Raw genomic sequence first — 13,151 nt, forward strand, 5'->3', positions numbered from 1 at the left:
TCAAAAACACTTATTGAAATGATTGAGGAAGGACGATTTAAATAACTTACATTAGTACAAATAATAAAAGATGATGAAATTATACAATGTAAACATCATTTTAACAAAAAACTAACTTGTCGTAAACACGTGCTTTTATGTCATTATTGAAACTAATGTATTTTTTGGAGAAATCGTTTTCAAGGTTTTTATATAATACTGAGAAGATAATACGGATAAAAGGAGCGTTGTTTACTCTTAATCATATTATTTAAATTCAACGAATGATCCATTTCGCATAAATATTGATTACTGTGATGTTGAAAGTAAAGGGGAGAAAATATCCCACGCGGAATAATTTCAGTTTCAGACGATAATAAGCACAAACATTATTCTAAAGGTTCAGCTGATCGTTGAAAGGATTAACATAAAATCAAAGATTTTTACTGAGAAAAGGTGAAGAGATTTTTCAGTTACTTTTTTACTTCATGATAAAGCACGTAGGTATATGATCTTTTGTTTTCCTGACGTAGTCGCATTTATGCTCAGTTCTGCGCAATCCAATAGGTATTGTTTTAGAATTTTCACATTTTGCTAGTAATCTGGTAACTTCTATCAAACTGACCGACAAATTATATCTATATTTAATGGATGTTTCACATTTTATTTTGTCACTGACGTGCACTTAAGTCGAGAACATTTATTTAGTGCCCAATAAGGTGCAATGTTCTGAGTAAACCGATATTGTGAAAAAAAATCGATTACTTTAAGAATAATAATTTCTTCAGAAATTGGCAAGTAACGTGACATTACAAAATTTAAGACTTAATTTGTCAAAACACCGAATCTGGATTAATGACCAAATTATCTTAACGTTATCAAATTTTAAATTAAATGACTAGCGCTTTGAAGTGATCAAATACTATGTGGCTTGTTTACTACCTTAAAGGATTTAAATATTCTTGTTTTTTTGGCGATCCATCGGATTAAGGATGATTCTGTTTAAGAGATAAGATAAAATTAATAATAGTTTTGGATGATTTATGTAGCGCCATTTTCGTAAAATACTACCTCAAGGGCGCTTATACAATGCATATATGGATTATGATACAAAAATGATAATGAAATATAAAAAAAATAATAATGAAAAACGTCGTCAATCTGCTGAGTCTGAAGGTGGGAAAGTGGAGCCGCCGTATTATTGCGCCTTCTTCTCGGTCTTCTTGGGCTGGAGCATGGCCAAGATGTTGGGCAGGATGCCTCCCTGAGCGATAGTAGCGCCAGAGAGCAGCTTTTTGAGCTTTCGTCATTGTGGATAGTCAACTGCAGATTGTGGGGGGTGATGCCGATCTCCTTGTTGTCACTGGTGGCATTGCTGGGCATCTCCAAAACAACATTTTGTTTGTTTGTGATTTAATAAATCTATGCATCCGTAGTGTAATGGACAGCACGCTCAGCTACCGTTCTGAAAGTCCCAGGTTTGATTCCTAGGAGGGGGGTCAAATAAATATGACTGATTTTATTACTGTAATATTTATTCAATATTATCCTGGACTGATACCTGAAACGGAGGGCTGATCACCGTTCCTTCATTTGTTAACGATCAAGATAAAACTGCGTTTGTGCCTTATGCACCATAGGGATGCAAATAGGGGTTTGAAGAAGATGAAGAAGAATAAAAAATCATTGCGCATCACTTGTAATGAATTTTTTTTATTAAAAAAAAACTTTATAATATTAAACAACTTTTTTTAAACCAATTTTTTTTATAAGTACATTTTAACCTACCGGTTTCAACAAGAACCTTGTCATCATCAGGGTTTATTAGATTCTAAAACATTAAATACATTTTAATATTCAAAATTAATAACATTCCCTTACAAAAAACTGAAAAAATAAACAAAAAAAATCATTTAAGAAAAAATGTTTATTTTATATAACTGAAAAACATACAAAGCGGGGTAATAGTAAGTTATTTGCCATGATTCAAGATCTCAAAAAGTGATAAACAAAATAATGGTTTCTTCAGACTATTTGACATAAAACTCAGGCTACGTGTGCCTACTTATCCGCACAGAAAATTGAGCAAATATTGGGTATCAAAACTTTAAGTGAGTTTTGTTGTGCGAAAACTACGCTCTTATTTAGTTGAGTAGTCTAATATTAGTTTACACGAGTAAGCGCGATACGAAGCAGGCATGTATAGTATAATACTATTTACGTAAGTTTCTGAAAGATTATCTACACGAACGAGCTTTGCATACCGTTTACGGATGAAAACTGGTTTGCATTTAGACGCCAAACCTGTAGCTTGCCTTAGCGAAAATTCGTAGTTTTATTCTGCCTTGGATTTAGCTTTTTAACGCCGTGTATTGTGATATTCTAGCAATCGCTTCAGTCAAAATTTTTGTTCACAACATTTTAAGTGTGTCCAATTACTAGTTTACAAATCTGGGTTTCACCCACTTAGGAGTTATTTTACATTTTTTACACCTCAACATGCATAAAGAAGAATATGGAACTTTGGTTATTTACAGGGCTTACGATCTGTCAAAGGCTTTCAAAAATATTCACCATTTTAACCATGGTTGACAACCACAATATTCAAATCTTGCAAGTCATATATGATCAATCTCTGATAAAAAAAAGTTTTCAAAATCCAATCACAGATTGAGTTTAGAAAAACTCTATTAAACGGATATTTTTTTCCTGCTTAATTGAAGCCTTAAAGCCACCATAGATAGCTATTGTGAACTCGGGCATACTGTGTTACGATTTTGATCAATATACATATATTGATGTTGTTGTCAATCATGGATGGGATGGTGAATGTTACACGTTGTGAGTGATCACTAAACCAGCATATGATAAGCCATGAGCCCTATAAATATATGCATGTATGTATATGTATATATATATATATATATATATATATATATATATATATATATATATATATATATATATATATATATTTATAAATATATATATATATGTATATATATATATATATATATATATATTTATATATATATATATATATATATATATATATATATATATATATATATATATATATATATATATATATATATATATATATATTTATATATATATATATATATATATATATATATATATATATATAAATATATATATATATATATATATATATATACACATTTTTTAAATATATTTACTTTTTTCCCCTCCATATTCACATAAGCTTCCAATTTTTTTTTCATTTATGTTGACATGTGAAAAATTTAAATTTTGTATTAAATTCTAAAAATAGGTACTCTAGAGTTACGTTTTAGGTAAAAATATAAAAAAAAGTTTTATGAGAAATTGCTATAGTAAATTTGAGGTATGTACTTCCAGTTGCTAGAAAATTTATAGCACAGATCAGTCTTTTATGAGAAGCTGTATACTCTTACAACATTTCGTACTCTCTTTTTTTTTGGAAGGGGTAAAATAACGAAAGACTTTGGGCTACGGTTTATTAACCAATTCTTCAATCGGTTAAAACTTAATTCTGATTTTCTAGAATACGAATATTTCTAGCACATTGAAATAAAAAATGTTAGCGTTATCAAATTGTACATATATTTAATTCATTTTTATTTTGTTTGCTTATATTACATTCAAAACAAACAATTTTTTATACTTAATTAACATCAAATACATATTTACATCTTCTTCTAATAAACAAAACATTTATTTATAGATTTATATTATCCACTGACACTTCGTGATGGAATTGCATTTTTAATTTATTATTAGATTAAAACCAATATTTTTAGCTTTTCCACTGGTGATGATGTCAGACAGTGACCAGTCTGATGATGTCGGTAACGACGAAACCCGGTCGCTGGTCAAATAAAAAAAGTGGAAAAGCTAAAAATATTGGTTTTAATCTAATAATAAATTTAAAAAAATTATTTTTAAATGCTTTCAGACTTTTTCATCCTTCATATTTTCAAACCCTTATACATTATACAATTTGCGACTCATTTTCTTCTTCAAAAATGGCTTATTTCATCCTTATTTTAAGGACAATTTATTAAGTATTTTGCTGAAAAGAGGTGGTGAATAATTTTTGTATTACATAGAAAATAAATTAATGATTTACATGAGAGTAAACTGATTTTTAGCTCTTTTTTAAATGTTACTTTTTTTGCACAATTCATTTTTTAATGCATTGCCCAACTAATTATATAAGTCCCCATTTCAAGTGAAATAAAGTTATGTTTTTTTTTTAAACACAATAAATATTTCATGAGAAATACCATGAAATAAAGAGAAAAACGATAAAAAGACAGATAGTGGGATTACGTATGTACAGTTTACAAAACAAGAATACATATATTCTTAATGCCCGTCAGCTTTCATCATATCCTCAGAATTACCCCGACTAATTCTACGAAGATACAAAAGCACAAACTTCCATTGCTTAAAAAATACTTTCTAGTGGATCTGTAATTTTGGTTAAGATAAAAAAGTTAAGAAGTTTACTTTATCATCTTATTTATTTCAGTTAAAAAAAACCCCGCAATAATTTCATTATTTCATAAAACATTGGAACGAAAACGATAGTGAATTATTTTAAGGGTTGGTTAAATGTCGTATAATACGACGCACAGTTTGAAATGTACATAAAACAATGTTGAAATGCGAACCTGCTGACCTTTTGTTCGTAATGAGTGAAAAGCTCCTGACTTGGGTCAACACAACCCTTAAAAGCGTCATTCAGAATGTCCTGAAAAAAACTCCCATTTACGACATCAGTCTTACAGTCCATCAGATTACTTTTAAAGGTACCTTTACGAGTATATGTGTTATATACTCATATTATAAAATAATCATTTTTGATGCTTTAATTAAATTAACATTTAAAGCGTTTACTTTGTACTATTAGATTCTTCTTCTTTTAAACGTTATCAGCCCCAAATGATGCTAGGGTTCTGATTCACATCAACGTAGTATTAAATTGATCGGTAATGATAGATATTTTTTATTTAAATTTTAAAATAAATTATTGTCTTTGTATTATAAATTTAAAGAGTTGTCTGTAAGTAGGATAGTTAGAATAAGATAAGTAGATATGAAAACTTCACAAGCACCCTGACTAATTGAAAATAAATATTTATCGAACCCGCGACGCCATTTCCGCAGTCGAGCGTCTAACCAACCACGCTACGGCTCTTGTCTAAATAAGTACATGAGTGAAAAATTACCAATATTAATTTTTAATACAACTGAGATCGAACCAGGAACTTCCAGCATGGTAAACATACGCTATCAATACATACTACACGACGGTGGTGGACATTATTTGATTCAGAATGCTAAAAAGAAATTTTTTGAAACAAGAATTAAAAATTGATAGTTTCGTATATGTCTACCTATTCCATATCTTAATATACGTAAAAATACCATGAGCACAAATTTGAGACTCATTATGAAAATGGGAACAGACGTTCGCGAATTTTTTCGCGAATTGCAAATTGCGAATTTCTTTGTTTCAAGGACGGTAGTTATACCCTATGAAATATAACATACGACATTCTATGGCTCATTTAAATACAATACAAGACAATGTTGATAGTTTTGTACCACTTGAGTTTATTAATGACTACTAGTTTCGGAAGCTTAACTTCCATCGTGAGGTCTGAATAATAACTAAAATTTAAAATTGTTCTATAAATAAGGAGAGGGAAATGTTAGGGGGAGGGGGTTAGTCAAGGGGCGGAGTTTGAAAACAAAGGAAAAATGGAAAGCAAAGGTTAAGAATTTTGAAACAATATATTGTTAATTAAATTATTATTAGAATTTAGATTTTTTTGAATTTCAAATTTTTCTAAATAATTCCTAATTTGACCTTTATGTGGAACAAGGTGTAATAATTTTAAATTATGAGAGTGGAATGAGTGATTTGTATCTATTACGTGATTTGCAAATTCCGAAAAATAATTACTAACAAGACCGCTACGATGTTCTTTTCTAATCATTAAATTTCTCGCGGTTTGGCCTATATATTTTTTATTACAATCTCCACACGAAATTTCATAGATACCACTTTTTTTTGTAATATATCTATTTTCGATTTTGACTAATCAATGATTTTATGTAAACTATTATTTGTATAATATGCAGGGTGGATATGGGAGGGTAAGATTTTCGAAATATTTTTAGTTATTGAACCAGTGTAAAAAAAAAATCCGCCAAGACTTATTTTTAATTGAATCATTATTAGAAGCTGAATGTATGTATTTTTATTTTATTTTTTGAACATTTTATCTTTTAGCGCGCTATTATACCCGTTGTTTTTTGCTATAAGTTTAATTGTGTTTAATTCACGATATTAATTAGTCTATTTAATAATGAATGGAAACTGGCTATTTTATGTGAAATGGGATGAATGGAATCAGCTGGAATGACTGTATCAGTATGTGTAGGTTTACGATTATACTAAAATCAAAATAAATGCTCCTTCCAGTAGATCACCCTGTATATTAATGGTATTGAGTTTCCAAAGTAAAACCTATTAAATCTTAAATGCGACCCTTCCTTTTACCAACTTTCTTCATACAATATTACAGCTTACTTGAGGAAAGTGTCGTTAAATTGTTTTAAGTTTTTTTTTACTTTTCTTATGACTTTTACATTTCTTTTCGAATTACCTACCCTCTTACTTCATACACAAATAATATTATGACAAGAAAGTTTCGAACTAAAGAACGTGAAACTAATCAAGGAATAATTTTAAATTATACATTTGTAATATCCACGTAACAAATTTAACGAAAAATTATACATTACCTTAACTCACCCAATGGTGCATAGGGCACTGCATCGTATTGATGCAGTATTGTCTTCATTTTTACTCACATGAAGTGAACGACGCGTCGCGACGTCTGTAACCAGTACAGGGAAATATGTAATAAATAAATATTAGAGTGTAAAATCACCAATATTTATTTTCATCTCCCCTGGGAATCAAACCCAGCACCTCCAGCACGGAATCTAAACACGCCAACCATTACACCACGGAGGCGGACATATACATGTACATATGTAAATACACAATATATTTACGTTCATCAGAAATTCCTAAGTGTAAAAATTGCTAAAATATATTTTTAGTAAAATTTGGCAGTTGAATAATAAGAACTTTTTTTTTTGTATAATATTAAGGCTTTACATAGTATTTGATTTCCGATACGTAATATTTAAATATTATTCCAAGGCAAAAAAATAGCTTCTAGCTGTCGGGTCAGATATCATATCGCTAACGGAATGAATAACGTTATTTCTCGCTTGGTTCATATAATAAAGACGAATCTGATTTATTTATCGACTCCCTTTATTCATAACACCCATTGATTTAATATTATACAAGTATGTAATGATAATATTATATAAGTCACTACGAAGTACCTCCCTAACGCTCATAAATTTCATTGCTCTACGATTAACATCTTGCTACTGCGTAATAACAGGAGTTATTTTTCATATTATTTTCATCTCACCAATAGATGTCTCTAGTAAAGTTGTAGTGATTCAAGAACAGTGTTTCGAAATTGGTTCACATATACAGAACTTCAATTGTTTGAAAACTTCAGTTGTCAATAATGGAAAGATTTGGTGAATGTTACACGTGTGTAAAGTGATCACTTAAACCAGGCTATGACGGTCGTCAGCCCCGTAAATGCCTAGACTTCCATATTCTTCTTCATCTATGATGAGATGTCAAAAAAATAATATTTAGCACTAATAAGTAGGGTACATGGAATTGAATACATATGTATAAGCTTATACTCGCGTAATTTAGGTGAAATTCTTGATAAATCTTTTATTTAAACATATCAGTTTGAACTGTGAAAATAAGGCATAACTGAAAAATAAATTAAAAATCTGTAAAATTAATCTGTAAAAAATTGTAATACATATGTTTCGTACTGAATATGTGTTTTATAAATCAGGATTGATCTCACTTAAATCCCAGAGCACTTCATTAATCTCCACAGATCTCGACTTTCTCTTAACCAGGCCTATTTAATATTCTAACAGCATGCGAACAAGAGTCTCATTAAACTTCTTAATTGCAGAGAACTACAATTTATAATGATCTACCTTTTCAGGTAACTAATTTAGAACTCTAATTCTTCTATAAAAAAATAAATAAATCTTCTCCTATCCTACAATGTGAATTATCTTGGATTGATGAAAAGTTATTTAAATCTTAAATCATGTACCTCAAATTAACATACCTACCTCAAATTTCATCTTACCAATAGATGTCTCTGGAGAAATGAGAGTGATTCAAGTACTTTGTTTCGAAAATTAAACCAAATATATATATATATATATATATATATATATATATATATATATATATATATATATATATATATATATATATATACATATATATATATATATATATATATATATATATATATATATATATATATATATATATATATAAATATATATATATATATATATGTATATATATATATATATATATATATATATACAGTATCTACTCAATGAATTAGGGCCACCCATTATTTTTTTGAATACTCTGAAATCTTTTGGATTATTATATTTATTTTACATAAATACTTTAAGTTTTCTATTGACATCTAATATCATGTATATTACCTTCAATAATATGTAAAATATACCTGGATTATTTAAGCCTTTACAAAATTTCAAACCCTTTTTCTGAGAAAGGTCCCTAATTAGCACAGGTAGACAGATAGTTGAAAGTTCAAAAAATAGTCCTATCTCATTTATTACTGAAGTTTCTTGAGTTCTGGTTGTTGTTTTGTTCAGAGAGGTTATATAGTTATCGTGTCTTGTGAAAAAAACTTAATTTTTAATTTTAGTTCATAAAGTATAATTTTTTTTTTGTAAACACAAGTGTTTTTTTTGAAAAGGACAAAATGGGAAAAAGTAAAGACATTTCTGAGGAAAAAAAGTCTAGTGTTATAGTGCTACTGAAATTAGGAATACTATCTAATAGAGAAATTTCAAAAAAAGAAAACGTTTCTCGTCAAACAGTGGACAGAATTTCAAAATCAATAAAAAATCAGTCACCCGCCACCAGCAATCGGCGAAAAAACTGTCGTAGGATTAGAAAAACAACACCGAGGACTGATCGAAAAATCGTTCAAAGTGCCTTAGAAAACCGTAGTGCATCAGCAAAAACATTAAAAATAAAATTGGAAGAAGAGGGTATAAATATATCGGTATCAACACTGAGGCGACGTCTTTACGAAGTAAATCTGAAATGCAGGCGCCCTTTAAAAGTACCAAAATTGACACCACGAATGAAAGCGGATCGATTAAAATGGGCCAGGCTACATCGAAATTACTCGGTAGATGATTGGAAAAAGGTATTTATTTAAATTGAATTTTCAACATATCATTTGAGTAAATAAACTTATATATTTGAATTAAACTTAAATTTTCATTATTTTTCAGGTCATCTTTAGTGATGAGTGCCGGTTAGAAGCCGTGACAGAGAGCCGTCGATTCGTCAGGAGAACACCAATGGAACGTTACAATGAGGCCTGTGTGGTAAAAGTTATCAAACACCCCCCTGCAACAATGATATGGTCATGTATTATTAACAATTTACCTGGGCCGTTGTTTTTCGTGGAAGGAACAATGAACCAAAATTCCTATAAGCAGGTCCTCGAACGAATTTTATTGCCCTTCTACCATACACTCGACCCAACAGAAGGTCCATACACCTTCATGCAGGATGGGGCACCTTGCCACCGGGCTAAATCAATAATAAAATTTTTGTCTAACAAAAATCTGCCTTTGCTCCCCTGGCCTGGAAATTCTCCGGACCTTAATCCTATAGAAAACGTATGGAGCATGTTAAAAAATAAGGTATACTCATTTCAAAATCCGACAGTAGACTGTCTAAAAAAAAATATTCAAAAAATTTGGTCAGAAGACGAAGAAATAAAAAACATGATAAAACAGTGCATTTTAAGTATGCCAAAAAGAATTGAGGCAGTTATTTCTGCCAAAGGTTGAAATACTAAATACTAACTATATTTATTTGAAAATATATGCACAATTTAAGCGTAATAAAGTGTTCATGTGTAAATAAAATTTAATGTTGTTTTATTCAAGGTTTTTTCTGAGTTATTCCTGTTTGAATTGAGAAATTGCGCGAAATTCTGCGTGGCCCTAATTCATTGAGTAGATACTGTATATATATATATATATATATATATATATATATATATATATATATATATATATATATATATATATATATATATATATATATATATATATATAGAAATTTCAAGAATTTGTGTAGTGTGGTCATTCATAGTTAGGATTGGTGAATGTTTCAGGTGTGTAAATTGATCACTAAAATCAGCATATGACGGTCGTTAAACGCTCAGACTTCCATATTCTTCTTCATCTATGTTAAGATGTGAAAAAAAGAACATACCTACCAGTATATCTTCATAATTCTTATATATTTCCATTATTCTAATATCTGAAGCGTTTGACTGGTAATATTTTGTTCACAACATTTTCAGTGTGTATAAATACTTGTTCATACATCTAGGTTTTCTCCATTACGGAGTTATTGTTAATTTTTTTTGACATCTCAACATAAATGACCGACAACCACTATACTCAAAATTTTGGAACTCCTATATATATATATCATGATTTTTATAACACGGTACATATGAGTTTAAAACAGCAATCTATGTTGGATTGATAAAGCTTTAATTAAGGACCCTTTTGATTGGATGTATGCAAGATCCAAGCCCCGGATTATTTTTACAAATTAAGAAACACCTTATAATCTGACTGTTATTATTCACTACTTTTTGACTGTGCCCAAATACTCATTCACAAATCAGGGTTTTCTCCATTTAAGACTTATGTTTACATTTTTTTATCATTGTGTAATTTAAAACAATATTTTATTTGTGTTCGTAAAATTCATATCAAAGTTCCAGTAGGGTTTTCTTTTCTTTATATTTTTCACATATTCAGGATAACTTATATTTTTCTTGACAATTGGGAAGACGGTTATTTGTTTATTTTTTATGGATTTTTCAGGACCCAGGGAGGGATATTTTTGCTTGCTACATCAATTAATTTTTAAATATATTCGGGTAGTAAGGTTATCAAAACACAACTGTAAATAATGAAAAAATGTTCCAATATATCATTATTAATGAAAAATCCAGAGTATGGAGTGACGTGTTAAATTAAAACACGTATAATACAATGAAAAAAGTGAAGCAAAAAAAAACAAATATTTATTTATTATTCATTTTCATATGTTTTGTAAATATAACTTAATTTTTCACTTAGAATGCATTACAATAATCAAAATGCGCTCTTAAGTAGAGAATATTAAATAATTATTACTGATTATGGTAAATTATGAAAGATGGCATATCATACCCATGTGTTGCGGCTTGCGGTACATTCCATAAAAATTTCACGGACGTAAGTCAATTCTCATGGGTGAGATGAACAAATACGTGGTTGAAGACGACTGTCTTGGTTTTGAAATGTACGTAACTAGACTGAGATTGGAAGAGTCAGAAGCTAATTCGGACAGTGCAAGACAGTAATAGTTTTACCGTATAGGGAAATATCACTTACGCTCGAGGGATTATATAGGGTGCATGAAAAACGAAAAACAATTGTTAAACTAAACATTATTTTTTGACATCTCATCAAAGATGAAGAAGAATATGGAAGTCTGGGCATTTACGGGGCTGACGACCGTCATAGGCTGGTTTAAGTGATCACTTTACACACGTGTAACATTCACCAATTCTACCCATTATTGACAACCACACTACTCAAATTCTTGGAAGTTCTATATATATGAACCAATTTAGAAACCATGTTCTTGAATCACTAGAACTTCACTAGAGACATTTATTGGTGAGATGTAAAGAAGCTTTTTTATTAAGCAGAAACTCTTATATTAGTATGTGAGATCCGAATCCTGGATTATAATCACACACATGAGAAACGCCAGAAAATACCATTTTCATTTTTATTATTAGGCTTATAATTTGACCAGATAATTTATTTACAACATTTTGAGTGTGTCCAAATACTTGTTCAAAAAATCTGGATTATCTCTAATTACAGGAGTTATTTTCATATTATTTGGAGACAATCCAGATTTTGTGAACAAGTATTTGGACACACTCAAAATGTTGTAAACTAAACATTCATATAACTTACCTGCAAACCCCTGTTATTAAAATATTAAAGCAATTTTCAAAAACAATTTATCACAAATTATAAATAAAACACAAAGTTAAGTAGCAATAATCAAAACGTCATCTTTTATTTTACAACAGGAATGAAAGTTTTAAAAGGTTTTAAAATTGGATATTTAAAATACAATTTTAGGACTAAATGATTATTACTGAAAGCTATTAGTTAAGGTTTCATCTTTAGTATTCAAAGTTGTTAAAATACTCTTTCAAATTTACATTTCAAATGGTGAGGGTATTCTGGATTAATAAATAATTCATTCCTCTTAAATAAAAGTAATTACCACCCTTTTGAGTAAATTTGAGTGAGAAAACTTGATATTCTTTACGCGAAAGATAAAAAAGGTCAAACATATTTTTATTACTTAAAAGGAGAGTTTTTAAAACGAATTTCAAATTCAGCTAATCTAAAATGTAGAAAAAAAACCTCTCGATGGTCGTATCCCTCATGACTGAGGGTCGTGACTCCCCCTAGCAGCCTCAGGTTCGTCAGGGAGGGTGAACATTTGTTACTTGAGGCGAGTAACTGAATTTTTTCCCTCTATTTATGGTATCCTAGTAATTCAGACAATTAAGCCAGAACGAGTGGAAAAAAAAACTAAATAATGCTTTCAAACGAAACGTATTAATTAGTCTTAAATAAAATTAAAACTACAAAGCTTAAATATTTTAAAACCAGCTTTTAAACGGTAAAAAAACGATAGTTTAAATTGACAGACTTTAGCATTTGTCGCACAAGGTAACCTTGCGAGACTATTGTTCACCCAGTACGCTGCTTGTAATGAAAGACATGTTTAATATTCGGATTTATTAAAACTTTTTTTTATATAAAAAGTATTCTCTGTATAACTCGTAATAAATAGCCAT

The 13,151-nt window shown here is 29.5% G+C and overlaps 1 protein-coding gene across 1 annotated transcript in view; it reads left to right on the forward strand.

Annotated features, from left to right (window-relative positions):
• The window catches only part of LOC148306146 (cholecystokinin receptor type A-like), a 109,862-nt gene that overhangs the window by 35,971 nt on the left and 60,740 nt on the right, over positions 1-13,151 (forward strand). The gene's annotated exons all lie outside the window — the stretch shown is intronic.

This window comes from Brachycentrus maculatus, unplaced genomic scaffold (assembly GCF_059751285.1).
Source record: "Brachycentrus maculatus isolate JH-2025_06_01 unplaced genomic scaffold, ASM5975128v1 h1tg000249l, whole genome shotgun sequence".
Classification (NCBI taxonomy): Eukaryota; Metazoa; Arthropoda; class Insecta; order Trichoptera; family Brachycentridae; genus Brachycentrus; species Brachycentrus maculatus.